Source organism: Staurois parvus, unplaced genomic scaffold (genome assembly GCF_062004578.1).
Source record: "Staurois parvus isolate SC_StPar_1 unplaced genomic scaffold, SC_StPar_1.0 ptg000154l, whole genome shotgun sequence".
In the NCBI taxonomy this organism is placed as follows: domain Eukaryota; kingdom Metazoa; phylum Chordata; class Amphibia; order Anura; family Ranidae; genus Staurois; species Staurois parvus.
In genome coordinates, this window is record NW_028317950.1 from 6,299,533 (window position 1) to 6,326,178 (window position 26,646).

Genomic DNA, 26,646 nt, shown 5'->3' on the forward strand with positions numbered 1-26,646 from the left:
GGCTTTAACCGCTTTCAGGCTAACCTATAGCAGAAATATTGCTACAGGTCAGCACAGGTGCGCAAAATCACATATATATACACGTGATTTTGCAGTTCCAGGTAGGGGGCGCGCGCCCTATCCACAACACCATTCGCGGTCTCTGCTGTCAATCACTGGGTCCCGGCCAGTGATTACTAGCCAGAACCCAGTGATTGCCGAGTATCTAAAACGGGGGAGAGACCCGTGTATCAACAAAACCGATCCCTACCCTGACAGCTCCTGCACACTGCTTTGTATGGCTCTGTATAGCAGTGGAAATCACTCACACAGCATACTATGAAACAGCAAACAGCACACAGTTAACCCTTTGATCGCCCCACATGTTAACCCCTTCCTGCCCAGTGCCATTAGTACAGTGTCAGTGCTTTTTATTAGCACTGATCACTGTATTGGTGTCACTGACACCAAGTCAGTTCCCCCCAGTGTCAAAATGCCCGCTACAGTCCCGCTATAAGTTGCTAATCGCCGCCATTACTAGTAAAAACAAAAAATTTCATTATACGTACCACCATTTGTAGCAGAATACATTTTTGCCTAAATTTATGACAAAATTAGCTTTTTTTTAAATTTTTTTACTGGATATGTTTAATAACAAGAAGTCACAAATATTGTTTATTCTCAAAATTGTCGATCATTTTCATTTAAAGCGCAAAAAAAAAAAAAAAAACGCAAAGGCAATCAAATACCACTAAAAGAAAGCGCTATTTGTGGGGGAAAAAAAAGGACGTAAATTTCATTTGGGTGCAGCATTGCATGACCGCACAACTGTCAGTTAAAGTAACGCAGTGCCGTAATGAAAAAAATGGCCTGGTCAGGAAGGGGGGTAAATCCTGAGGAGGGCAAGTGGTTAAACAATATGGACTAGTAAGCAATTTGCTGACAGTGACACATTTGAACGAAACCAGCTTTTACTGTCCTATCTACCATCAGGGATTACACAGTCACGTTTTACTGTCCTATCTACCATCAGGGATTACACAGTCACATTATATACAGTATGGTGTGATGAATGACACCAGAAAGTCAATGTTTGTGTTTGATCTGGAGATAAGCAAGAACTCCCTATTGTTGCAGAGTTTTAATAATTTCAATTCATTGTTTTACAGCAGCCATTCATCTTCCATGACCACATATTAAATGTTTGTACTTCATGGAGGTGAGCCTTACTTTCAAGTTGTTGTAGCATTTTTTACATATGTGATCAGCTTAAAGTGACTGTGTTTTGTCCATGCACTGCAAGGGTTAATGATCATCGAGTCAGAGGGGGTAGAGAAAGAGGCGACGTACCTCATTCCTCTATCTACTAGAGCTCTTCTCTTCTTAGCAGCTGGCGGGTGGACCCTCTCCGTCCTCACGTATAATGCAGGACTATTGGTCCTGCATTGTAAGTGATAATGTCAGAGCGTGACACCTGGCTGGGGTGCCGAAAAGAAGAGTTTGCGGGGGACTGGTCACTCAGAGTGGAGGAAGCCTGTTGGCATGAGCATTACAGCTTATTCCTCTACCCCTAGACAAATATTAAACCCTTGTAGCGTGGGGAGGACCCACTCCATTTTTTTTTCTGATGCCCAAATTTAGAATTTTGTTTAGAGCATAACTGGAAAGAAGGTAGTCTAGCGCCCAGGGCAAGGATCCAGAATAGCACCCCCCTTCACCACTGTTAATACATTCCATAGAATGGGTGTACCACCCTGCATCTAGTATTTGCCCCCTTGCTTCTCTGAGCTCAGGGCATCTGCCCCTACTGTTTTTGAGAGCCGAAGAAAATATCCTCAGGGACATGCTGGAAATTTTTTTAGTATCAGAATGAACGATTTTCATTTAATTAATTTGTCCTAAAAAATCAAATGAGCAAGACCACGCATGATCAAAACATTGATCTACCCTGTAAAGTAGCTATGTGCGTGGGAAGTTTTCCTCTGTCATTTGGGAACTTTCATACCATTAATGGCATTCTTGTTTTCTGTATGGTACGAACATTCGGGGGAAATTGGACGATCGTTTGCCCAGTTTTTTATTAATGTGTACTAGGCTTAACCCTTTGAGGCCCAAGGGACGTATTTGTCCCATGTTTTTAATTGCGTGTATCATCTGATTAAGAACCTAAGAACCTAAAACTCTTTTTTTTTTTTTTGGTTTGAGTCAAAATATTAGTTCTTATCAACAAACAACAAATGGATCTAGCTTTTTGCCAATTATTTCATGAAATGGCTTAGTTACAGCAACTGAAGTGTACGAACTTTAAAAACAAAAACATTTATTCTCTCCAAAATCTTATGGTCCTCTAAAGGGTTAAAGTGTCACGAAACCTACATCATAAAAAACTATTGATAAATGCTGTATTGCATGCTGTTCATACTCAGTCAGACTCAAGGGATTCATTTTATATATTCTGTAAATACATGGTTGCTCCTGCTGTTCTCTATCTCCCCCTTCTGTCCATGTCCCCAATGCAGTTGAGGATTTTTCAGAGCACTGTTGGCAACTATTGCACATGCTCAGTTTTAATTGAGTTTGTATGGTGAGCATTTCCTCCCTATCACATCTGAGCAGTGCATGTGATTATAGAGTAACACATGTGGGCATATACATACAAAGTGGTAAATGACAGCCCACTCCCTCCCTTGTCCTCCATGCTCACAAAACAGCTAAACACAATTGGGGTGGGATAATACATCTAAAGGTTTCGCCTCCCTCCTATTCTAAAAGGCTGGAGGGACCTGACTGTTAAACAAAGATTTGATTTCAATTATATATTTGTATGATGATTTAAAAGTATATTGATATTTATTTTTACTCCCTTTTTTTAGTATTCCAAAGCTTGTTTTTTCTTTGTTTTGAACATGTGACTAGCAGCAGAGGACTAGAAGCTTATGTTTCCCTGCAGTCAGGCCTAGAAAGAGCTGGGTCATGTGACCGCTGTATATTGATTGGGGAAAATGGTACTTAGATTTTTTTACTTAAATAATTACAGTGTCATCATACACATACAGAAAGAGGAGGGATAATGTAAATTAAACAGTGTGTGTTTAGTATCACCTTAACCGCTTGGCGCCAGCGCCTCCCGGCCCCTTAAGGGTTTCAATAGCCAGGAGGCGGGCGGGGTTTTAGGGTCATGTGACCGCCGTGATTTGCTGTGACGGCAGTCACATGATCAGAAAAGGTCCCAATCACGAGAGGAGATCGGGACCTTTCCGTGAGTACCGGACATGTGTGCTGGGAGCGCGCAGAGTGCGCACTCTCAGCACATATTTTTTTTTAATTGCACACAAAATGTGTGGCCGCTCAGCATTAAGGCCCAGTCATCGAGAGGCCGCACATTTGCGTGCGCTCGGCGTGAAGAGGTTAAGCTATTCTCAACAAGCAAGGATGCAAATCACATTACGTACATGACCACTGGAGGGAACATTTACCGTATTTTTCGCTCCATAAGACGCACTTTTTTTCCCCCAAAAAAAGGGGGGAAAACATCAGTGCGTCTTATGGAGCGAATATAAAGCGGCTGGTCCGGTATTTCTGCCGCCACCGTGTCAGAATATCGGGCCAGCCGCTCAGCTCTTCTCTCCTGCAGGACCTTACCTGTTCCTCGCTCCAGCGCTGTACAGTCTTCCCACGCCGGCTTCTGTGACAGCCGGGTGCCCACTGCCCATGCGCGAGAAGCGCTGCGCTTTGTGAATGGTCCGGAGTCTTCTGGGACACATGACAGGTCCCAGAAGGCACTGGGCCATTCACAAAGCGCAGCGCTTCTCTCGCATGCGCAGTGGGCACCCGGCTGTCACAGAAGCCGTCGCGGGAAGAAGGAAGGACAACTCTGCGGAAGTGGGAGCGGGTACCTGTCAAATTCAGGTACCCGCTCCCCCTCCCTCTCCAAAGGTCCACAGTCTCTGGTCACCCCCTGCACTGTCTGCAGTCTCTGGTCATCTGTACTATGTCCCTGGTATTTTCCCTGTACAATGTCCGCAGTCTCTGGTCATCTGTACTATGTCCACAGTCTCTGGTCATTCCCTGTACTATGTCCGCAGTCTCTGGTCATCTGTACTATGTCCACAGTCTCTGGTCATTCCCTGTACTATGTCCACAGTCTCTGGTCATCTGTACTATGTCCACAGTCTCTGGTCATTCCCTGTACTATGTCCACAGTCTCTGGTCATCTGTACGATGTCTGCAGTCTCTGGTCATCTGTACTATGTCTGCAGTCTCTGGTCATCTGTACTATGTCTGCAGTCTCTGGTCATCTGTACTATGTCCACAGTCTCTGGTCATTCCCTGTACTGTGTCCGCAGTCTCTGGTCATCTGTACTATGTCCACAGTCTCTGGTCATTCCCTGTACTATGTCCACAGTCTCTGGTCATCTGTACTATGTCCACAGTCTCTGGTCATTCCCTGTACTGTGTCCGCAGTCTCTGGTCATCTGTACTATGTCCACAGTCTCTGGTCATTCCCTGTACTGTGTCCGCAGTCTCTGGTCATCTGTACGATGTCTGCAGTCTCTGGTCATCTGTACGATGTCTGCAGTCTCTGGTCATCTGTACTATGTCCACAGTCTCTGGTCATTCCCTGTACTGTGTCCGCAGTCTCTGGTCATCTGTACTATGTCCCTGGTATTTTCCCTGTACTATGTCCGCAGTCTCTGGTCATCTCCTGTACTGTGTCTGCAGTCTCTGGTCATCTCCTGTACTGTGTCCACAGTCTCTGGTCATTCCCTGTACTGTTTCCGCAGTCTCTGGTCATCTGTACTATGTCTGCAGTCTCTGGTCATCTGTACTATGTCTGCAGTCTCTGGTCATCTGTACTATGTCTGCGGTCTCTGGTCATCTGTACTATGTCCGCAGTCCCTGGTATTTTCCCTGTACTATGTCCGCAAGTCTCTGGTCATCTCCTGTACTGTGTCCGCAGTCTCTGGTCATCTCCTGTACTGTGTCCGCAGTCTCTGGTCATCTCCTGTACTGTGTCCGCAGTCTCTGGTCATCTCCTGTACTGTGTCCGCAGTCTCTGGTCATCTCCTGTACTGTGTCCGCAGTCTCTGGTCATCTCCTGTACTGTGTCCGCAGTCTCTGGTCATCTCCTGTACTGTGTCCGCAGTCTCTGGTCATCTCCTGTACTGTGTCCGCAGTCTCTGGTCATCTCCTGTACTGTGTCCGCAGTCTCTGGTCATCTCCTGTACTGTGTCCGCAGTCTCTGGTCATCTCCTGTACTGTGTCCGCAGTCTCTGGTCATCTCCTGTACTGTGTCCGCAGTCTCTGGTCATCTCCTGTACTGTGTCCGCAGTCTTTGGTCATCTCCTGTACTGTGTCCGCAGTCTCTGGTCATCTCCTGTACTGTGTCCGCAGTCTCTGGTCATCTCCTGTACTGTGTCCGCAGTCTCTGGTCATCCCCTGTACTGTGTCCGCAGTCTCTGGTCATCTCCTGTACTGTGTCCGCAGTCTCTGGTCATCTCCTGTACTGTGTCCGCAGTCTCTGGTCATCTCCTGTACTGTGTCCGCAGTCTCTGGTCATCTCCTGTACTATGTCCGCAGTCTCTGGTCATCTCCTGTACTGTGTCTGCAGTCTCTGGTCATCTCCTGTACTGTGTCCGCAGTCCATTGGTTCAGAATATTTTTTTTCTTGTTTTCCGCCTCTAAAACCTAGGTGCATCTTATGGTCAGGTGCGTCTTATGGAGCGCAAAATATGGTACATATGTGCCCAACATTAAAAACATGAAATATGAAACAGCAGGAAATTAAAAAAGCGAATGCCTCGTAAAAACTGACTTTTCAATAGTAACTAAAAAATATAGTCTATTTACTTTAATTCAGCCCATTGTGTTTAAGGAAACTTAGGAAATCTAATTGTGTTACTGTTTGTGGGCATTGCTCAAACCTCACTTGTTGCGTTAGCTATTTGTACACATTGTGAAACCGGGAGGAATTTGAGCAATGGATTACAAAGACCACAGTAGTCCAAAGAGATCTGGCAGACAACTTTAATTCATTTTTTGTCTTTGACTAGTCACCGCGGCACATTTGTAAAAATCTGACTCTCTGCTGAATAGTTATAATGGTGCTGCATCACCTCTCTGAGATTATTTAAAGTTTTTAATATTTGTTTACCTCTCCCTGTCAGAGCAGGGTTGGGGGTCAGGCTGTAAAACAAGCCATACATTATACAATTTCTTTCCTTCAAACTCAGGATGAAGGAAAGCAAAATCGCTGGATTCCCCCATGAACACAGTCAGTGTTGATGGTGGAATCCCTCCCGCTGCACTACTGTATTCTGACAGCAGGAGGCTTCCCAGCTGTCAGAGTACAATGATCACTGCTGGGATTCCACCTCATTCCTTTAAAACTGAACACATGTTAATTACGCAGGTTCTGAGGCTGATTTAATGCAGATAAGGCACCAAGTGAGTTAAGTTAGCATCTGAATCAGCCACAGAATCTGTGTAATTAACCTCTTGCCGACCGCGGATAGCCGAATGATGGCTGCACTACGGCCGGCCAGTTCTGGGTGGACGTCATATGACGTCAGAGCGTGAGGAAAGTACTACCGAGAACCGGCAGTTTTTTAGAGGAGGGATCGGCACTGATCATCAGAGCACTGATGATCAGTGCCCAGCAGTGCGACCCACAAGTACCCAGCAGTGCCATCCATTAGTGCCACCCAGCAGTGCCATAAGTCAGTGCCACCTCATCAGTGCCCATCAGTGCTGCCTATCAGTGCAGCCTCATCAACGCACATCAGTGAAGGAGAAAAATTACCTGTTTGCAAAATGTTATAATATAAAACAAAGGGAAACTTTTTTTTTTCAAATTTCTTGCTCTTTTTTTGGTTTATATATATATATATATATATATATATATATATATATATATATATATATTTGGCAATTGTCATTCAAAGTGCGACATCGCTGAAAGATGAAAATTGGCCTGGTAAGGAAGGGGGTATAAGTGCCCAGTAGGAAAGTGGTTAATATGTTTTCAGTTTTAAAGAGATGAGATGGCAACCCTACTGTAGATGGATCGACTTCAGTACAACCAACCTGCACATAGCCGGATCTAAATTCGATCGGTTCCTGCTGAACAGGCCAAATTTCGATCTGTCTATGGCTGGCCTAAGTCCTTCATATCTCCTTCCTGGCAGTTATGATATCAGGTAAGAGGCAGGTTAGCCTCCATGGGAACCTTAACCACTTGCCCGCCACCACATAGCAGATGTACTGCTACAGGGAGGCTTCGCCGGGCAAAATCACATAAATATAAGTGATTTTGCATCACCGGGTAGGGGCGCACATGCGCTGCCCTACCTGCACTGCTATTGGCTCCTGAGAATGTCAAATCCCAGGTCTAACTTTTGGAGGGTATAACTGTCTTTGGAGAGGAGGACGAGAGGAAGAATTCACGTATCGAGAAAACATTTTTTGGAATCTGTAATAAAGCAAAAACAAGATATATTTAGAGGGTAAGAGTAAGAATTGCATATAAATAGAGGTGAACACTTGGTGAATTTGTAACACGTGAATTCCCTCTATGGGAACATAACATTATTTAATTGCATCCCTTTTAGGGTGTATTTTGGGGGGATTGAGTGTGGAACACTTATACTTATGATTTATTATTATTTTTTGTATATTTTTGGTATTAATATTATTTAGCGCTACACTGTGTTCATATACTTGGTGGATTTGACAGCACGGATTTTTAGTACAATTTGTGAGTGTGATTCATTAGTATAAATTCTAAATGTAAAAAGATAATGCACTATGTGTGGTTTATGTGCATTTTTGAGGGTAAAAAGATGAAGCTATGAGTATTGGATATCAAAGGAATTAGGAAAGAAGGAGAGATCATACATGGTTATTGGTGAAATTTATTGTTTGGACGCTGGGAAAGATTTCTAATTTAAACTTTCTGGGGAGAAAGTGATATCTTGGCGACCAGGTATTGGACACGTATGTATTTGATTGCAGTAGATAACTGGTTTCATTCATATAATAGCAGTATTGCTTGTGTTTCCTGGGAGCAATGTAAAGTGATCATTCTAATCAGGAGCTACTGGCTTTTCTAGCTAGGACTAGGTTGTCACTTGCTCTTGGCCACAAACCTTTATGAGTGTGTATTATGGGAGGGACAGTGTAGGTGTGATAAGCTCAGATACACATATATAGTAGCTTCAGGGCGAGTGACTAAACTTCCTGCATCTTCTGAGTGTCAGGGAGTTCTATGTGTGTTCTTACTGAGTGATAGACAACCGAGACAGAGAGATCTTACACCTCCGGCCGGCTCCTAGTACAGGAGGCTTTTTGTGACGATCACAGGTAAGGCAATGTGACTTATGGCATTTGCAAGTGACTATCCTTATTATTACTATCATCATTTATAGATATGTATGTAATGATATCCACACGTGTACAGAAAATTAGATATTTTAGTAAATTACATGGATATTCTATTCTTTGGTCTCTAATATTACACTGAAGAGTAACAGTGACCATTATGGAGCAGAACGTCAGTTGGATATTGGAACATAATGATCCCTACTATACCATCTGTATTTTAATATTGTTTTAATTAGATTTTAGATTTAAATAAACACATATAGTAACGTTGACCTACAGCAACTAATCAGAAATAAGCCTTAAGCAGCTTATAATGGTGGACTAATGAAAAGAATTAATGATTGGCCACCAAAGATGCTCACTGGTCTATTGGCTATTTAAAGCTAAACTCTAGGCACAAAAACTATCCTTTAAATATATTCTTCAATAGCCACAAAAGATATCTCATTTGTGTGCTCCAAACACCCTTAAAAATTAGATCTTATCCTGTGAAAGTAGTAGGAACACCACTGTGCTCTGCATATTTACTAGTGAAACTTTTGCACTACCTACTGTGTATTCTACAAAAATATAATACTCATAAACCTCCCCAATATCACATAAAAACTAAAAATGTGCCGAAATAATACCTAAATGCATATCTAGGGTGCTGCTCACGTCATAATGTGTTCCCGCATATAACAGATAGATCTTTAGTAAATTATATGCTGCGCTCCCTATATACTCACCGGTCACTTTATTAGGTACACCTTGCTAGTGCCAAGAAAATATCCCCCATACCATTACACCACCACCACCAGTCTGAACCGTTGATACAATGCATGATGGATCCATGGTTTCATGTTGTGTACGCTTAATTCTGACACTACCATTTGAATGTTGCAGCTGAACCAGTCTGCCCGTTCTCCTCTGACTTCAGCAAGGCATTTTGGTCCACATAACTGCCGTTGCTGGATATTTTCTCTTTTTCGGACCATTCTCGGTAAATCCTAGAGATGGTTATGCGTAAAAATCCCAGTAGATCAGCATTTTTTTAAATATTCAGACCAGCCCATCTGGCAATGAAAACCATGCCATGTTCACATTCACCTAAATCTCCTTTCTTCCCCATTCTGATGCTCGGTTTGAATTTCAGCAAGTCACCTTCACCACATCTACATGCCTAAATGCATTGAGTTGCTGCCTTGTGATTGGCTGATTAACAATTTGTGTTACCAAGCAATCGAACAGGTGTACCCAATAAAGTGGCTGGTGAGTGTATATCACTCTGACTCAATATATCAAATTATGCATACATAATACATAGAAATTCATATAGCAGACATCCGCAAATGACTGTATAATCCAAATGCATACATCAAAAGTCTGTTGAAATCCTTGTGATACATTTCAAAAGTTCCAATCCAACATATATCTGTGATTTCAGTGTAAACGTATATCTTTCTCCACTCCGTGCTCTATTGTATATACATTATACACCATCATGTAACGTGGATCCCATCACCTTTATTGCAATGCGCTCACCTCTGGATATGGACCTAAGAACATATGTTATTAGGTCTATATAGGCGGTTTCCCCTCTGGGGATATAGGTATGTTATCAGCGCACTCCTTTCTTAGCCTTAAGACCAGTCTTCTTCTCAATAAGACACCTTGTATGTATCTCTTTAGGAGGCTCCCAGCGTCCTTCTCCTCTGCTGTCAATGCACTCAGAGAAACATAAAACGGCCTCTCACAGTGCAGTAATTAAAAACTCCAGTATTTTATTACAAGTATTGCACTTACATCAAATAAATAGTAAAGCTCCTTTAAGAATAAGTTACTGTGCAGCCGCGATCCAACTCTCCTGCGGCTTCCAACGCCCGGCTCCTCCCAAGTGTTACGTCATGCCCCACTTGACTTCATCAGGGACAAGTGCTTAACCTTCTAAAGCAGGTGAATTCCTCAAGGGACGATGTGCATCGGGCGGAGCTATTGGATGACATCAGCATATTCTACGGAACCCAGAAGAAGTGCAGTATCTGGAATTTGCCGATTGCCAGCCATAACATTGGGAGGCTGTTAACAAGCAGTGTGCTTATGCATATTGGAATGTGAATGTTATGCATGTAAAGTGGGCATGAATAAATGGTTTTAGAAGGTAGAGCACTATGGAGTTCTCTTTTGTGTGGTAATCCCTTAATATCCTGGACAGGGCTGTGGATAAGGGGGTACCACCTGTCCTCCTGTATGGGGCCCAGGCCAGCAGGGGGGCCCAGACAGCTGGGTGAAACATTGCCATTACTTTTTTTTTTAACTGCAGTAAAGCTCAGATTCAGCCTAATACAGCATTTCTCAACCAGATTTCCATGGAACCCCAGGGTTCCTCCAGAGGTTGATAGGTGTTTCTTGAGCAATGAGCAACTTCTGCCTCTCAGATAAGTTCCCACTGACACCATTGATCTTTTTAGCTATCTATAAGGGGGTCATTCTTCCCAATGTCCACAAGTGTAAGGAGCATTCTTCCCTCTGACCATCACACCAATGTATCATGGAGTTGTAGATATAGTAACTTTTAGCAGGGGTTCCCTGAGACCGGAGAGTTATTTCAAGGGTTCCTCTGTGTTGAAAAGGTTGACTGCACCTAGACAAATATGGAGGATGCCATTGCTGATGTTCCTTTGACAATTTGATCTTTTTAGCTATCTGTAAGGGAGTAATTCTTCCCAATTTCCACAAGTGTAAGGAGCATTCTTCCCTCTGACCATCACACTAACGTATCATGAGTTGTAGATATAGTAACTTTTAGCAGGGGGTCCCTGAGACCAGAGAGTTATTTCAAGGGTTCCTCTGTGTTGAAAAGGTTGACTGCACCTAGACAAATATGGAGGATGCTATTGCTGATGTTCCTTTGACAATACTAGTTGCCTGGCTGTTTCATACTTTGAGTACATGATCTGAAACAAGCATACAGATCATGAAAACGTCAGACCTCCAGATATGCAGCCCTATTCCAAATTACTGAATCAGCATGACAGCCAGGGAACTAGTATTTTTTCATCAGCAATGGCAGGCTCTACACTTCCTCAGTACAGCTTCCCTTTAATTTTGTACTAAACAGCAAAAACTTTGTTTAGTTGTGGATTGAGTGGGGGAAGGGTTAGACCTCTGCCGTGTATTTATTGGTGTCTGTATCCTTATTGGAGGACTCAGAATAGTTGAAATGTTGACTGCATGGAGAAACTATAGACATCGAATTCTCTACTTATCCAAGCATTCCGTAGACAGCTGGGAATAACTTTAGTCTGCCATCCTTATTCTTTACCCAACCACCTTGTGGTTTACCAATTGCTCCAAAATAAACAAATAAAACATGGTAATAAAAAGTGCCAAGTGTTAGTGCCAGTTTACATATCTGCGAATTGGATTAGTTTTGAACTGCATCCAATTTGCATGACATGTGAACCGGCAGCCTTCTCTAAAAAACTGGTTCACATATGTGTGGGCCAGTCGCAGCACATTTTAAAAAAGAGATCAGTACGATTTTGAGCCCAGTTTAGGTGCAATTTCCATTGTAGTACACTTTGATAATTCGTACTTTATTTGTACCTAAACCAGTGAACAAAGTCGTACCGAACGGAACTAAAAATCACTCTGCTCAACCAACCCACAGATATGTGAACCCACTTTTAGGCTTTGTTTAGCTGCATTTCTACTGCCCACCCAGCTATCCCCCCTTAAGCTGCAAGGGCAGTTGGACAGGGGTGTACATAGCATAAGCAGCAAAAATGAAGTGCGGCCCTATTTCTTTTTTTTTGCATATTTATTTTTCTCTCCATGTGTGTGTGGTTCTTTGCCCTGAAGTCAAGGGGAAGATGTGTGGCTATCGGGTTCCTTTCTCCTTGCATTGGGGGGTCTCTCTTTGGGAGAGCCTCCCACTTAGTACTCAGTGGTCAGATTAGGCTGATCTTGAGGAGAGGGTTCCACCAGGCCTTTTGGCTTGGTGAACTGGAATATATCCTACCCTAGCAGGGGTGGACTGACAACTCATGGGGCCCCCAGGCAATAGGGGATCATGGGACCCAAAAAAGCCTATGAAAAAGACAATGAAAGGTACCAAGGGCATCTCATGGGGCCCCCTACTAACCCCGGGCCCTCGGGCAGTGCCCGAGTGATCAAATGGTCAGTCCGCCCCTGTACCCTAATAGCTTGCTCCCCGGGGGGTCAGGGAGGGGTACTTCCTCGTGGAAACAGAAACACCTCCTGCGCTCTAGGACTCAGAATAGGGTTGGAAGGATGGAAGGGAACCTTGAAAAAGTTTGAGAAATTGTGACCACCAATGCATGGAAGGTTGTGAAGGCTCTGATGAAGAAGGGACCCCCTTCGAAAAGAGTCAGCCTCCCTTTGAGAGTCTACCCTCATGATGTGACTCGCACTAGTTCTACTCTCCCAAGTTCCTTTGAGGACCTTTAATGCTTGTTATACTTCTTTTTTTGTGAGTATTATTCTTTATTCAATAAAATCAGTTTTACTGAGGTAATGAGCAAGGTTGGTGCGCTCTTTTTGTTTCACTTTACAGTAGGTGTACTTCCTCTTCAGGAGGGAACCAATGATACACCCTAGTTCAATTTAACAATGCGCTATAGGCCTGTAAAAAAAAAAAAAAGTATTTCTGGCTTTGTATTTCCATTTAAAAAGCCTGTTTGACTGTAAGAAAACAGCCTTTCAAGAGGCAGCAGTATTGCTTCCTGAATACCTGTCAACCAGACCTGCACTTCCTACTGATAAGTGATACACCACGGATCACTCTTCAAACAGAAATTTCTATTGTTCAGAGCTGTGTGCATAGCCAAATCTGCAGAGCTGACTATATTATCCTGACCGTCGATACTCGCAGCTGTCAGAATACCCAATCACTGTCTGCATCTGATTGGATATTTGGGTGAGACTTTTTTTGAGCTGGCTGGTGCTGACGCCCTGTCACCCACCGAACAAATTTCATCCGCTTCAGCAAAATTTGGCCCTTGCTTGGCTAGCTTTAGTCCATGCTAAGGGCTCATGTACTCTGCAGCTGATAAACTCACATTTAGGAGCTGTTCAGCGTTTTTTTCAGCAGCCCCTGAACTCATTCTAATGTTTTCCTACATGTCCATGTACACATCTTTGTTTACAGTCGTTTACAGGCGTTTGAGTTTACAGTCGTTTTTTTGAACGCAGATAACTTGCGTTCAGCAATCAATTTTATCAGCGTTTCAAACGCAAAACGCTTGTAAGCGCGGCTAAATGCGGCAAATCGCGTTTATAAGCGTTTGCATTTTACATTTTTTTTAACTCTTCCAGTTCCCGATGCTGTCCAGAGCCTTTTTTCATCATGAAAAATGCATGCAAAGTGTTTTCAAGGTACTCAGATGGACAAAACACTGAACACAGGATGTTCCTATCAGGCTTGTCACACATTGTAATGACCAATTCACACCTCATACCTTTCCCACCCTTGGAAACAAAAGATACGTTAATGACCATTCACACCTCAAATTCCTCACGAAGACCAGGTGGCCAGGTGGCCTTAATAACTCGCTCCAGTAGACACCTTACCCACCCTTGGAAACAAAATATATGTTAATGACCATTCACACCTCAAATTCCTCATGAAGACCCCCTGCCAGGTGGCCTTAATGACTCACTCCCCCAGACACCTTACCCACACCTGGAAACAAAAGAAATGTTAATGAGCAACTCACACCTAAGCTAATCTCAACACATACTGCTCTCTCTGCTTCTACCCTCTGTATTTCTCTGAAACAGTCTGAAATAGTTAATAATTTACCACTTTTCAGTGCATTCTGGGCATTTGGGAGGTTCTCCTGTGCTTATCTTTAAAAAATGCATATAAACCCAAAACGCACATAAATGCGTTATGCAAACACAGCTAAACAGACATTTTTTAACCTACGTTTTACAGCAGTCGGTTTCCATTGTTCAGAAGTGTCCCGTGTACATGGGGCCTAAAGCACAAGTTCTAAGACTTTAATGATATTGTTACTGTCCAGAACAGTACAAAGCCATGAGCAGAAAGAAAACAAATTCTGGGAATATTATTTAGCAGCCCTGCACATCTTGATCCTGTGATTGTCCAGTTTTATAGGTGCAGAGGGTAGGAGGGTGTGTATAATTTGTTCTAAAGGTGCGCAGTGAACTTTCCTGGTTCCACATACTTACTTGTATGGAATACTAAACACAGCTGTAGACGTCTTGTTTGTGGCTGAGTTTTATGTTTTATCACTGATCTGTAAAGTCTCAATGATGTGTCTATGCAGATCTGCCAGCGGCTCAAGTCACATTGGTGGCGCGATGATGTTACAGCCAGTTGTCATTGGTGCACCTGCACAGACGACGCGCTTGATGACTTTTCCATGCTGTCAGATTACTTGTTCTGGTCACAAGAACAACCACAATCCACACACAACTCTTCTCAGGGGGAATAATAACATCGAATAATTGTACAGGGCTCGTCTAGGAGCTAGAGTGACATTTAAAAAGAAACCATAGTGATTCTGGGTTCAATGATTATATTTATTTAAAGCCACAATCCTGCAAATATATATATTTGTTTGGATCACATGGGTAAGTTAGAATTTCCGTAAATTTTTTATTGCTCTCTTTAACATTATTGGGGAAAATGTCTCCTCCCTTCCTAACCCAGTGACCCCAGAGGGTGCAGGTGTCACAGGGATAGCAAAACACAGAGCCAACTAAAACTTTTACAGAGGGTCTAACCCTTCCCCACTCTAATGAACATACTTGATTTGTTGCTGTCTTTGCCACCAGTAGAAAGCTATCCCATTTCTTACTTATTTGTGACACCCTGTCACCATGGCTGGAAGAGCTAGGTGCACACGGGTTTTTTTTGCTACTAGCCGTGATTAAACACTAGTGATCGCTACATATCAGTAGTGATCTGTCACCCAAACTATAAGCATTGTGCTTCTCATTAGTGATTAAGCGCTTCTGCATGCCACAATCTATTGTTGCCCATGCTTGACGACCAGCAGCGATCAATCGCAGGTGATAAATAATGTAGCAAAAATCGCCCTGTGCTTCCAGCCTAAATCTCCCCAATGGGGAGACACAGACAACAAAAAATCTGATAGAGGGTCTTCTGTATTTATTTTTGATCTGGGACGCCATGGCATTCTGGGGTACCATCTGGATTCCCCCAGGGTTCTGCGAGCATTGGGCCAAGTTTACCCTGGATCAGCATCATGAGTTGGCATGGTATGGGTGGGCCAGCTGCCAGCACCATTATAACCAATGATGTTCTAGGGCAGGGGTGTCAAACTGGCCACCCTCCATCATGCCTTTGGGAGCCATGCATGTAGCTGTCAATCTTGCAATGCCTCATGGGACTTGTAGTTTGGCAACAGCTGGAGGGCCACCAGTTTGACACCTGTGTTCTAGAGCCAGGATGCATGGCAGCCTGTCCACATCATGGCAATGCATGACTCTGGTTGAGCATTCAGGAAGAGATAGAAGTTCACTTCCTCCACCTCATACGCTCTGCTGTGCTGCTGGAAACAAAAGCCGTGGCTATAAACGTGAAGACGAGACAGTGCGAATATTTATTTCAGGTACTTATATAGTGCTGTCAATTTACGCAGTGCTTTACATATATATTGTACATTCACATCAGTCCCTGACCCTCAAGGGGTGTACAATCTAAGGTCCCTAACTCACATTCATACATACACATACTAGGGACAATTTAGACTGGAGCCAATTCACCTACCAGCATGTCTTTGGAGTGTGGGAGGAAACCCGAGGTACCTGGAGGAAACCCATGCAGGCACAGGGAGAACATGCAAACTCCAGGCAGGAGGTGCTGTGGCTGGGATTTTAACCAACGACCCTAGTACTGCCAGGCGGAAGTGCTAACCATTTAGCCACTGTGCTGCCCACAGCCACTGTGGTGCCACAATAGGGGGCAGTGTGATGGGGGGACTGTGATGTGAAGGGTGATTTGGCATGAAGGGGGGGCTCTGATGTGATGGGGGAACCTCTGATGTGATGGGGGGAATCTGATGTGATGGAGATGCCCTGAAGTGATAGATGAACTCATATATAGAGGGCCTCTGATTTTTAGGGTACAGTGGGGACTCTGATATAAAGGCAGACCTCTGATGTGAAGGGGCGATATGATGTGAAGAGGGGATTCTGATGTGAAAGGGGGATTCTTTTGTGACAGAGAGGCTCTGAAGTGATGGGGAAACTCATGTATAGAGGGTCTCTGATGTTTAGGGATGGCTCCGATGTGATGGGGGTGGGGGTCTCTCATGTACAGGGGGGATTCTGATGTAATGGAAGGCCTTTGACGTGAAGAGGGAACTCTTTTGTGAAGGGAGGGCTCTGATGTTGTGGGGGAACCTCTGATGTGTTGGGGGTACTCTCAAATGATGGAGAGGCTCTGAAGTGATGTATAGGGAGCTGCTAATGTTAAGGGGTGACTATGATGTGATGAGGGTCTCTCAAATAGAGGGGGGCTCTGACGTGATGGGAAGCCTCTAATATGAAGGGGTGACTGACAAGAAAAGGGGATTCTGACATGATGGGGGACCTCTGATGTGATGGGGGCCTTTGATGTGAAGTGTGGACTCTTATGTGAAAGGAGGGAATCTGATTTGATGGGGGAACCTGTCATGTGAATGGGGTCTTCTGATGAAGTTAATTTTATTAAGGCATTTGTGTACACTGCCCTAGGCTCAGGTTTCCAATTGATAAGTAACATTTAGGTTTTTTACATTTTAGACAGCGGTGCCTCAAGATTTTGCATACAGTTGCATGAAAAAGTATGTGAACCCCTTGGGATTACGTGGAGTTTTGCATGAATTGGGCATAAAATGTGCTCTGAACGTCATCTAAGTCACAACAATAGAAGAACACAGTCTGCTGAACATAATACTACACAAACATTAGATGTTGCCATGGTTTAACTGCACATAACATGTAAACATTCACAGTGCAGGGAGGAAAAAGTATGTGAACCTTTGGACTTAATAACTGGTTGACCCTCCTTTGGCAGCAATAACCTCAACCAAATGTTTCCTGTAGTTGCAGATCAGACCTGCACAACGATCTGGAGTAATTTTGGACCACTCTTTTTCACAAAACTGTTTCAGTGTAGCAATATTCTTGGGATGTCTGGTGTGAATCGCTCTCTTAAGGTCATGCCACAGCATTTCAATCGGGTTGAGGTCAGGACTCTGACTGGGCCACTCCAGAAGGCGTATTCTGTGCTGTTGCAGCCATTGTTTTGTTGAATTACTTGTATGCTTTGGGTCATTGTCCTGTTGCATCACCCATCCTCTGCGGAGCTTCAGTTGGCGGACAGATGGTCGTACGTTTTCCTGCAGAATGTCTTGATAAACTCTGTAATTCATTTTCCCTCAATGACAACAATCCGTCCAGGCCCTGAGGCAGCAAAGCAGCCCCAAACCATGATGCTCCCTCCGCCATGTTTTATAGTGGGGATGAGGTTTTGATGTTGGTGTACTGTGCCTTTTTTTCTCCACACATAGTGTTGTGTGTTCTTCTCAAACAACTCAATCTTGGTTTCATCTGTCCACAGTATATTTTGCCAGTAGTGCTGTGGAACATCCAGGTGCTCTTTTGCAAACTTCAAACATGCTGCAATATTCTTTTTGGACAGCAATGGCTTCCTCCGTGGTGTCCTCTCATGTACTCCATTCTTGTTTAATGTTTTCCTTATTGTAGATGTGTCAACAAAAATGTTAGCATGTGCCAGAGATTTCTGTAGGTCTTTAGCTGACACTCTGGGATTCTTCTTTACCTCATGCAGCATTCTGCGCTGTGCTCTTGCAGTCATTTGTACAGGATGACCGCGCCTAGGGAGAGTAGCAACAGTGCTAAACTTTCTCCATTTGTAGACAGTCTGTCTTACCGTGGACACATGAACATCAAGGCTTTTGGAGATACTTTTGTAACCCTTTCCAGCTTCATGCAAGTCAACTATTCTTGATCGTAGGTCTTCTGAGAGCTCTTTTCTGCGAGGCATGGTTCACATCAGACAGTGCTTCTTGAAACCAATAAACCCAAAACAGGTGTGTGTTTTTTAAGGGCAGGGCAGCTGTCAGCAACACATCCAATATCATCACACTGATTGGAGTCAAGGTTGGCTCACTCCTGGCTCCAATTAGCTCTGGGAGAAGTCATTAAGCTAGGGCTTCACATACTTTTTCCTGCCTGCACTGTGAATGTTTACATGTTATGTGCAATTAAACCATGGCAACATCTTATGTTTGTGTAGTATTATGTTCAGCAGACTGTGTTCTTCTATTGTTGTGACTTAGATGACGTTCAGAGCACATTTTATGCCCAATTCATGCACAACTCCACGTAATCCCAAGGGGTTCACATACTTTTTCTTGCAACTGTACGTTTAAAGGATGATGCTACTGGAAAAGGGGTTGAGAAACACTGGCCTAGCCCTTACCTCTTTCTGTGACACCTTAGGTCAGCAGAGAAATGTAAATCACTTTTTTATGATCAGATGTGCGTTCGGTACCCCTATGTAGCTGTCACATTTTTCATTCATAAAAAAGGGCTTTAAGGAAATATAATGAAATATTAACATACGCAGCTTGGCTGCTTTCTTAGAACATCTGCAATCCTCCTGACAGTCAATGTAGGGCAAGTAGTTAAAAAAATCAATGTCTTTAATAAATAATTGGTAGCAGTAATAAAAGGTGCGGTAGGGTGGATGGGTCCCCGAGCACAGGATGTGGGTGGAGATGTCCCCATAGATTTCCTGTTGACAGGTCGCTCAATGCTCCCCTGCAGCTGGAAAGAAACCACAAACTGCTGTTGTCATTCTTATGCTTTCGAGTTTAATAACTAGCGCTAATTTTAGCAGACATTTATGTGCTTTACTAAACCTGTACCACAAACGACTGAACTGCCATCAGTCCCCAAGTCCTAGGGACAGCCCCAATTTTTATAGACATGTCCTTGCAAGTATTCATCCTTGGGCATGATTCCCAGCATCCTAACCCAATTGTATTATACATTTCCTTTTTTAGAGGTATTATTATTACTATACAGGATTTATATAGCGCCAACAGTTTGCTCAGCACTTTACAAAATGAAGGTAGACATTACAATACAATTTGGTAGAAGAGGAAACAGAGGGCCCTGCTCATTAGAGCTTACAATCTAGGAGGAAGGATTGAGTGATACGAAAGGTAATACCTGTGGGGGGGATGAGCTGATGGAGGAAATAAATGGCAGTTTACTAGGTAGAAGCAGGATAGGCTTCTTTAACCTCCCTAGCAGTATTCCCGAGTGTAGCTCGGGGTAAAATGTCTATACCAAAAGCGGTAACCCCGAGCTACACTCGGGCTTACCATGCGGCATTGCATAGGGATTCCCTGCAGCGCTTACCTTGTCCTTCGCTCCCGCGGTGTGTCCCCTGCAGCGTCTCCGGCCGATGCTGGCACCCGGCTTCTGTGTTCCGGTCCATGTGACGTCAGGACGTACGGGCGCCGGTGGGAAATTTGAAAATTTTAAAAAATGTCATTTTTTTCCAAACAAATTTTACATAGTAAAACATTGCTGTTTCAAACCATTTCACATACATTTTGTCCCTAGTGCTTTGTCCTGTGCCCTACCTGCATTTTGTGTGTTCTTTCTGCCTGGAAACTGAGAAAAGTCCACGGCGTCCAAAAAGTGTCCCTTTAGGTCAAAAGTGGTTTTAGACCAGCTAGAGAACAGCGATAGTAAATCAGAACCACTTGCAGAATTGAGTGATAATGATTTGTGGGGAAATTCGTCATCAGACACTGAAAACGATTCTGCGACTTTGCTCAGCGATGTGCGAACTTGGTGCTATATTTCAAATTTCAGTGTTTTTGGTTTGATTATATTATTGAAATAAATGTATTATTATATTATTATTTTTTATGATTATTTATTAAATTATAATTTATGATTTTGTGTTTCAAATTTTATCCTACCCGGGATGTTTAATAGACTCTTGTTCGGACAGATTTCAGTGAGTTATTCCTAAAAATTACAGGCTACAGTAAAAAAACTACATATTTCCATGGTGACACTGTACTACTTTTGGGGGGTGATGAAGAATTTTTTTTTTTTTTTTTTACACTGATTGCTTTTACCATATAGGATGTAAAGGCAATCATTTCTCTTTCTCTCTGTCTGCATTCTTGCAGCCATTGATAACTACTGAGTGAGCTGTGATTGGTCACAGCTTGTCACATGGTACAAGGCTGTTGTGAATAGCCTTGTACCATGTGACCTCTGTGATCATGCACAGATTTCACACGTAGTAAGCAATGATGTCACAAGTGACATCTTGCTTACTACTTTGCATGTGATCACTGATTGGCCAATCAGTGATCACATGATTGGGACCTCGTACAGAGGTCCCGTCCGACGATCGGTGTTTCGATGTGTCTGGAGGACACGGCGGGCACCGGATCGTGGTGCTGCGCGCTCCCGGAGAGCACGCACAAGCAGGGTGCGGGGAGGCTGTTTATAAACGGCCACCCGACCCTGCAGTGCCACCGTCCGGCCGTTTATATACAACGGCCGGTTGGGAAGTGGTTAAAGGGATGAGGTGGTAACCCTAGTAAATAGACACATGTCCAATTACACCCACAGCTCCATAGAGAATAATGAACTGTCCAATCCGGTCTGCCTGAAAAACGAACAAGCGGACACATTAGGTCCACTACTGTGAAAGGGGCCTTGGGTGTCTCCACTCTGGGTGGAGGAGCAATGGAGTCACTTTGGACAGCAGCATTGTCAGTCTGGAGAGGGTAGTATTAGATGCACTAGCAAATTTAGATAGACTTGCTAACAAAGTTGCTTCTAGATAACCCTTTTTAAGCAGTTACAGCAACAGTTTTTTTTTTCTTTTTGGGATAAAGGTTTTACATAAATGAATAAAAGCTGACAATTGTAAACACCCCTGTCAGTCTTAAATGGTTTGTCTCAAGCCTATAACTGCCACTTTGTCTGGACAGCTTGGTCTGAAAAAGGAACTTGAAAAATAACAGACTTACTGGTCGAGCACCAGGTGAAAATCAAGTGAAAAAAGCCTAAAAAAGAAAACGAATGCAGCTACCACAGCTAAGAATTGCTAAGCCGCAATATAATATATTTTTGGTTTTGGGATTAACTGCTTTAGGTACTTCATCTTTTCATCTGTCTTTTCATGTTTGGATCATGCTGGACCATAAGCACAGTCTGCATAATGCCAGAATTGCTAGAAATTTTTTTTTTTTTTTTTTTGGAAGAAGTTGAAATTTTCATGTCTACAGGCATATCAGTGCACTGTATATCGGATGTGAATACCATCCTTTTGGGAAAGCCGTGTGACTACAGTACTAATATGTCATTACTGTTTGCTGATAGATGACTGGAGGTAACCTGCCATCCTTCTAGGTAGTAATGAGGAATAAACCAACAATTGGTGGACGGGATAGCCATGCTAGGAGGACCTATTTCCAATCCTTTGTGTATGACCATAGAATTATACTCTATTTTTACTTTCCTAACAATTTGATGCAGTTGCCAGAACTATAAATACAAATACATTCATTTTCAGTTTGCAACCATGAACCTTTACATTGGGAGTCTCCAAACCGCGGACCCCATCTGAAACGCTATAAAACTTTATCCAGCCCACAGCTAGGGTCAGTAGTGTAGGATTCAGGCCAGCAAAGGCTGTCTATGGTCTCTGCTTCTCCCCCACCCAACTCCTGCCCCTGACTTCAGAAGAGGACAGCACTACCTCCCTCCAGGCCTGCTTGCCTCTGGGCTCCCACTATCATGGGTCCCCTTATGTAAGGGGGGGGGGGGTTTGATGAAAGGGGGGACTCTGATGGGGAGCTTGATGTAAGGAGGGGCACTTTTTACTAAAGTTGGGCAGCACAGTGGCTAAATGGTTCGCACTTCTGTCTGGCAGTACTAGGGTCATCAGTTAAAATCCCAGCCACGGCACCACCTGCCTGGCGTTTGCATGTTCTCCCTGTGCCTGCGTGAATTTCCTCCAGGTACTCCAGTTTCCTCCCACACTCAAAAGGCATGCTGGTAGGTTAATTGGCTCCTGTCTAAATTGGCCCTAGTATACAGTTGCAAGAAAAAGTATGTGAACCCCTTGGGATTATGTGGAGTTTTGCATGAATTGGGCATAAAAATGTCACAACAATAGAAGAACACAGTCTGCTGAACATAATACTACACAAACATCAGATGTTGCCATGGTTTAATTGCGCTTAATTGCGCACTTGTTATACAAGCTGTACACTCAATACTTTACATTGTAGCAAAGTGTCATTTCTTCAGTATTGTCACATGAAAAGATAGAATAAAATATTTACAAAAATGTGAGGGGTGTACTCACTTCTGTGAGATACTGTATGTAAACTGATGCGTAAATTGATGGTGCTATATAATTACCTGTAATAAATAAAGTTGCTTTGTTCTGAATCACATCATGCTAATTACTATAAAGATCCAAGTAAAATATATTTATTCAATTAAATTTTATTCCATTTCTAAAATTGTTTTTTTTTTTGGCCTACGATTATTAGTAAAATATACAATATGATGCTTGCATCATTAAACTGGTGCTTTGAGGCTTCTTTTCTCTCTGGAGGCTTTTGCAATTACAGTGACAGTTATCAGAGCCATGATTCCATCCATAGGTGCTCAGCAATATTACAAGACACCAGGAAGCTGTATTTGATGCCGTCTGGTACAGAAGACAGTTGTGCAAGCTCCTTCCTGATGTTAGTCATTCACAGGCAGCATGCAAGGTTGTCTTCCGCCTGTTTTGGTCAGTGCACTCTGCCTGTGCAGAGCAATGAGCTGCCATCAGTATCTGGCTCTACAGCAGGAGATTCACAGAGCCTGACGGGAGCCCGGCCAGCATCCTTTCTCCAGGCAACCATCCTCCCCGCAGCATCGCTACCCACACAGCAAGGTCAGCCTGCAATGCTTCATAATTCATCTAGAAATAGCTGTGCATTAGAATTTTGGCTTACAATCCTCTAATCAATCCATCGATAGAGCGATAGGCCTGCGTAATGCTGCAGACTGCTCATTATTTGCAATGGCTTTACCCAGCTAACGCATCCTGCGTACCTGTCAAAAAACAGCACCTAGACCTGACACAAGGGTGTAGGAAAATATTTAAAGGGATGGTACAAGAAAAACTCATTTCATGGTTATGGCTGATGGGCAAAATTTACAGCTGGGTGCTTCAAGGAGTACCTGTATCATAGGAGTAGTTCTCTGTGCTTTAACCACTTGCCCTCCAGAGGATTTACTCCCCTTCCTGACCAGGCCATTATTTGCGTTACGGCACTGCGTTACTTTAACTGACAATTGCGCGGTCATGCAACGCTGCACCCAAATTACATTTACCTCCTTTTTTTCCCACGAATGGAGCTTTCTTTCAGTGGTATTTGATCACCTGTGCGGTTTTTATTTTTTGTGCTATAAGACCGACAATTTTGAGAAAAAACTATATTTTACTTTTTGCTATTAAACATGTCCAGTAAAAAAATGTTAAAACTCAAATTTCGTCATAAATTTAGGCCAAAATGTATTCTGCTACGTCTTTGCTAAAAAAAATCCCAATTAATTGGTTTATGTGAAAGTTATAGCGTTTACAAATTGCGGTATATATACCGGAATGTTTTCTTTAGTTTTTACTAGTACTGGCTGCGATCAGTGACTTATAGCAGGACTGCGGGACTGCGGCGGGCATTCTGACACTTGGGGGGGGCGGGTTGGACTGACTTGGTGTCACTCAAAGCTGTGGATAAGGGGGTACCACCAGTCCTCCTGTATGGGGCCCAGGCCAGCAGGGGGGCCCAGACAGTTGGGTGAATCCGATGTGGGCAGGAAAGATGATCAGCATGGTGGGGGGCAAATACTGGAACCGATCCCCTGTATGACTCTCTCTGCAGCAGCTGAAAGCGGTCTTATTCTCCTCTCCCTCCCGCTGACTTTCAGCTGCTGCATAGAGAACCATACAGGGTATTGGTTCCAGTAATTGCCAATGCCCCCCCCCAGCGCACCCATCACCCTCCCTGTGCACCATATGCTTCCCCATGCTGCCCAGGCCCCCCCCCCCCGTGTGCCTCCACCCCTGCAGTGATGCCAGTTTCCCTCCTCTCCTTCCCACCAGAAGCTGTAAGCACATAATAGGATCCTTCATGATGGGGAGCGTCGGAAGAGTCTAGTAAATATGAGTCTAGTAAATGTCACATAGTTAGTTATTTTCTGAATGAACACAATGAGTGATTGGTAGCAATCACTCACTGTCTTCATAACTAAGGCACAATAAATGTAGTTTTTTTTTTGGGTGGGGGGGGGGCTGTCAGGTTGGCTGTATGGGACCCCGTATTTTCTAACAGCAGCCTTGTCAGTGCTAAAAAGAATCACTGACACTGTACTAAGGGCACTGGGCAGGAAGGGGTTAGTATGTGGGGCGATCAAAGGGTTAACTGTGTGCTGTTTTAATTGTGTGTGCTTCACTGTAATCACACTGCTTTGGATGGCTGTGCACAGCCATCCAAAGAAGTGTGCATGAGCTGATGGAGGAGAACTGTATTGTTTGCATACAGTTCTCCTCCCCATCGGAGATACTTGAAAACACCAGGCGCCGGCGAGTAATCACTGGCCAGGACCACTGTGATTGATGGCCATGAATGGTGGCACAGGTAGGGCGCGCGCACGCCCCCTACCCGTAAATGCAAAATCATGTATATATACGCGATTTTGTGCACCCGTGCTGCCCTGTAGCAGTATATCTGCTATAGGACGGTCGGGAAGCGGTTAAAAATACCTGCAATAAATATGTCCTAAGGTACTAGGTGACTCTGTATTCAGGGCAGACCCTCAATGGAACTGAGTAACCACGACACTTCCTGCTGGTACTCTGGTTTCCTCCCACACTCCAAAGACCTGCAGGAAGGTTACTTGGCCCCTGTCTAAATTGGCCCTAATCTGTATATTCAGCATATGTGAGTTGGGGACCTTAGATTGTACGCTCCTTGAGGGTCAGGACTGATGGGAATGTACAATATATATGTAAACTGCTGCACAAAATGCTGGTGTTATATACATACCTGTAATAAATACATTGCAAAATGTAATGGTGAAACAAATACTTTCAAACAACATCAATTGAATGTATTGAGGATCTACTAGTGTATGTCCAGCTTTAGGTCTGCTATTGCCTTGTGTGCCTCCATGCTTTTACCATAGCGGTACGGATTTTAGGTTGTGGAGCAGCTCGGTGTAATAGGCCCAGCTGTTATTAAAGCCATAAAAAAAAAAAAAAAAAATACTTTTGGCCCTCTGAGGCAGTTCTCCATAATGTATTGCACAGCATATTGAAAGATTACTTAGCAAAACTATTCCCCCCAGCACTGTGATGACGGCGCTCCCCTCCACTGACGGGGCTTCCATATTCACCCAGTCTTCTGGGTTCACACTGATGCGGTGTGGAATTTGCAGCGGTTTCTGTGCGAATTCTGCATCACAATCACACCCTGTCCGTGCGAACCGCTGTGGGTGTGTATGTTAAGTTAGCAACACCCCGAAAGCGGTCCGCGATGTGCAGAATCGGATCGCATGGGTGTGAATACTCATGCGATCTGATTCTAGTCTGGACCAAAAAAAGGGGTCCTGCACCTTTTTGGTGTGGTGCGATTAGAGCCATAGAAAATGTATTCATGGGCCATTGTATTCCATGGGAACAATTTACACCAATACGCTTCACTGATGTGTGGTGGGTGAAAATGAAACAAATGTATGGCTCAAATCGCACCGCACACAATTCGCATGTAATTTGCACAGGAATGCGGTGCGGTCCCTGTGCAAATCACATGCGCTGTGCTGCACCGCACAAGTGTGAACCCAGACCAAAGTCTTTGGCCTCTGTATTGGCTGGGCCAGGATTATGTAACTCATGCACAGACACACAGGAGTTTCTTCGTCTCAGGACAGAACCGTGCCAAGACTGCACATGTGCTGTTCAGTGTACACTGATGCAGGCCATACATGGTTCGAATTCCAAACGATTTTTCGTCTGAAAATCGGAAACGTCGTTCGCTCGGTAATCCGATGGTGCCATCATTGATTTCGAAAAATCAGCCGACCAAGTCATAAAGTTCACCCCATATAACATGCATCCAGGTCACTGCTCATGCGCATATTCTTTTCAGAAAAACAATCGTACGATTTGACCATCGA

At 43.8% G+C, this 26,646-nt stretch overlaps 1 protein-coding gene across 3 annotated transcripts in view; it reads left to right on the top strand.

Annotated features, from left to right (window-relative positions):
• Positions 1-26,646, top strand: part of LOC149463450 (uncharacterized) — a 164,308-nt gene that overhangs the window by 29,986 nt on the left and 107,676 nt on the right. Inside the window, exon 1 of one of the 3 annotated variants that reach the window (XM_089674973.1) lies at positions 8,248-8,340. The exons of 1 other annotated variant lie outside the window; for it this stretch is intronic. The gene's annotated coding sequence lies outside the window, so the exon portion shown is untranslated. Of the gene's footprint in view, positions 1-8,247; positions 8,341-23,127; positions 23,363-26,646 lie in introns of those variants that run through there. One more of the 3 variants, XM_089674972.1, reaches the window with a different exon arrangement.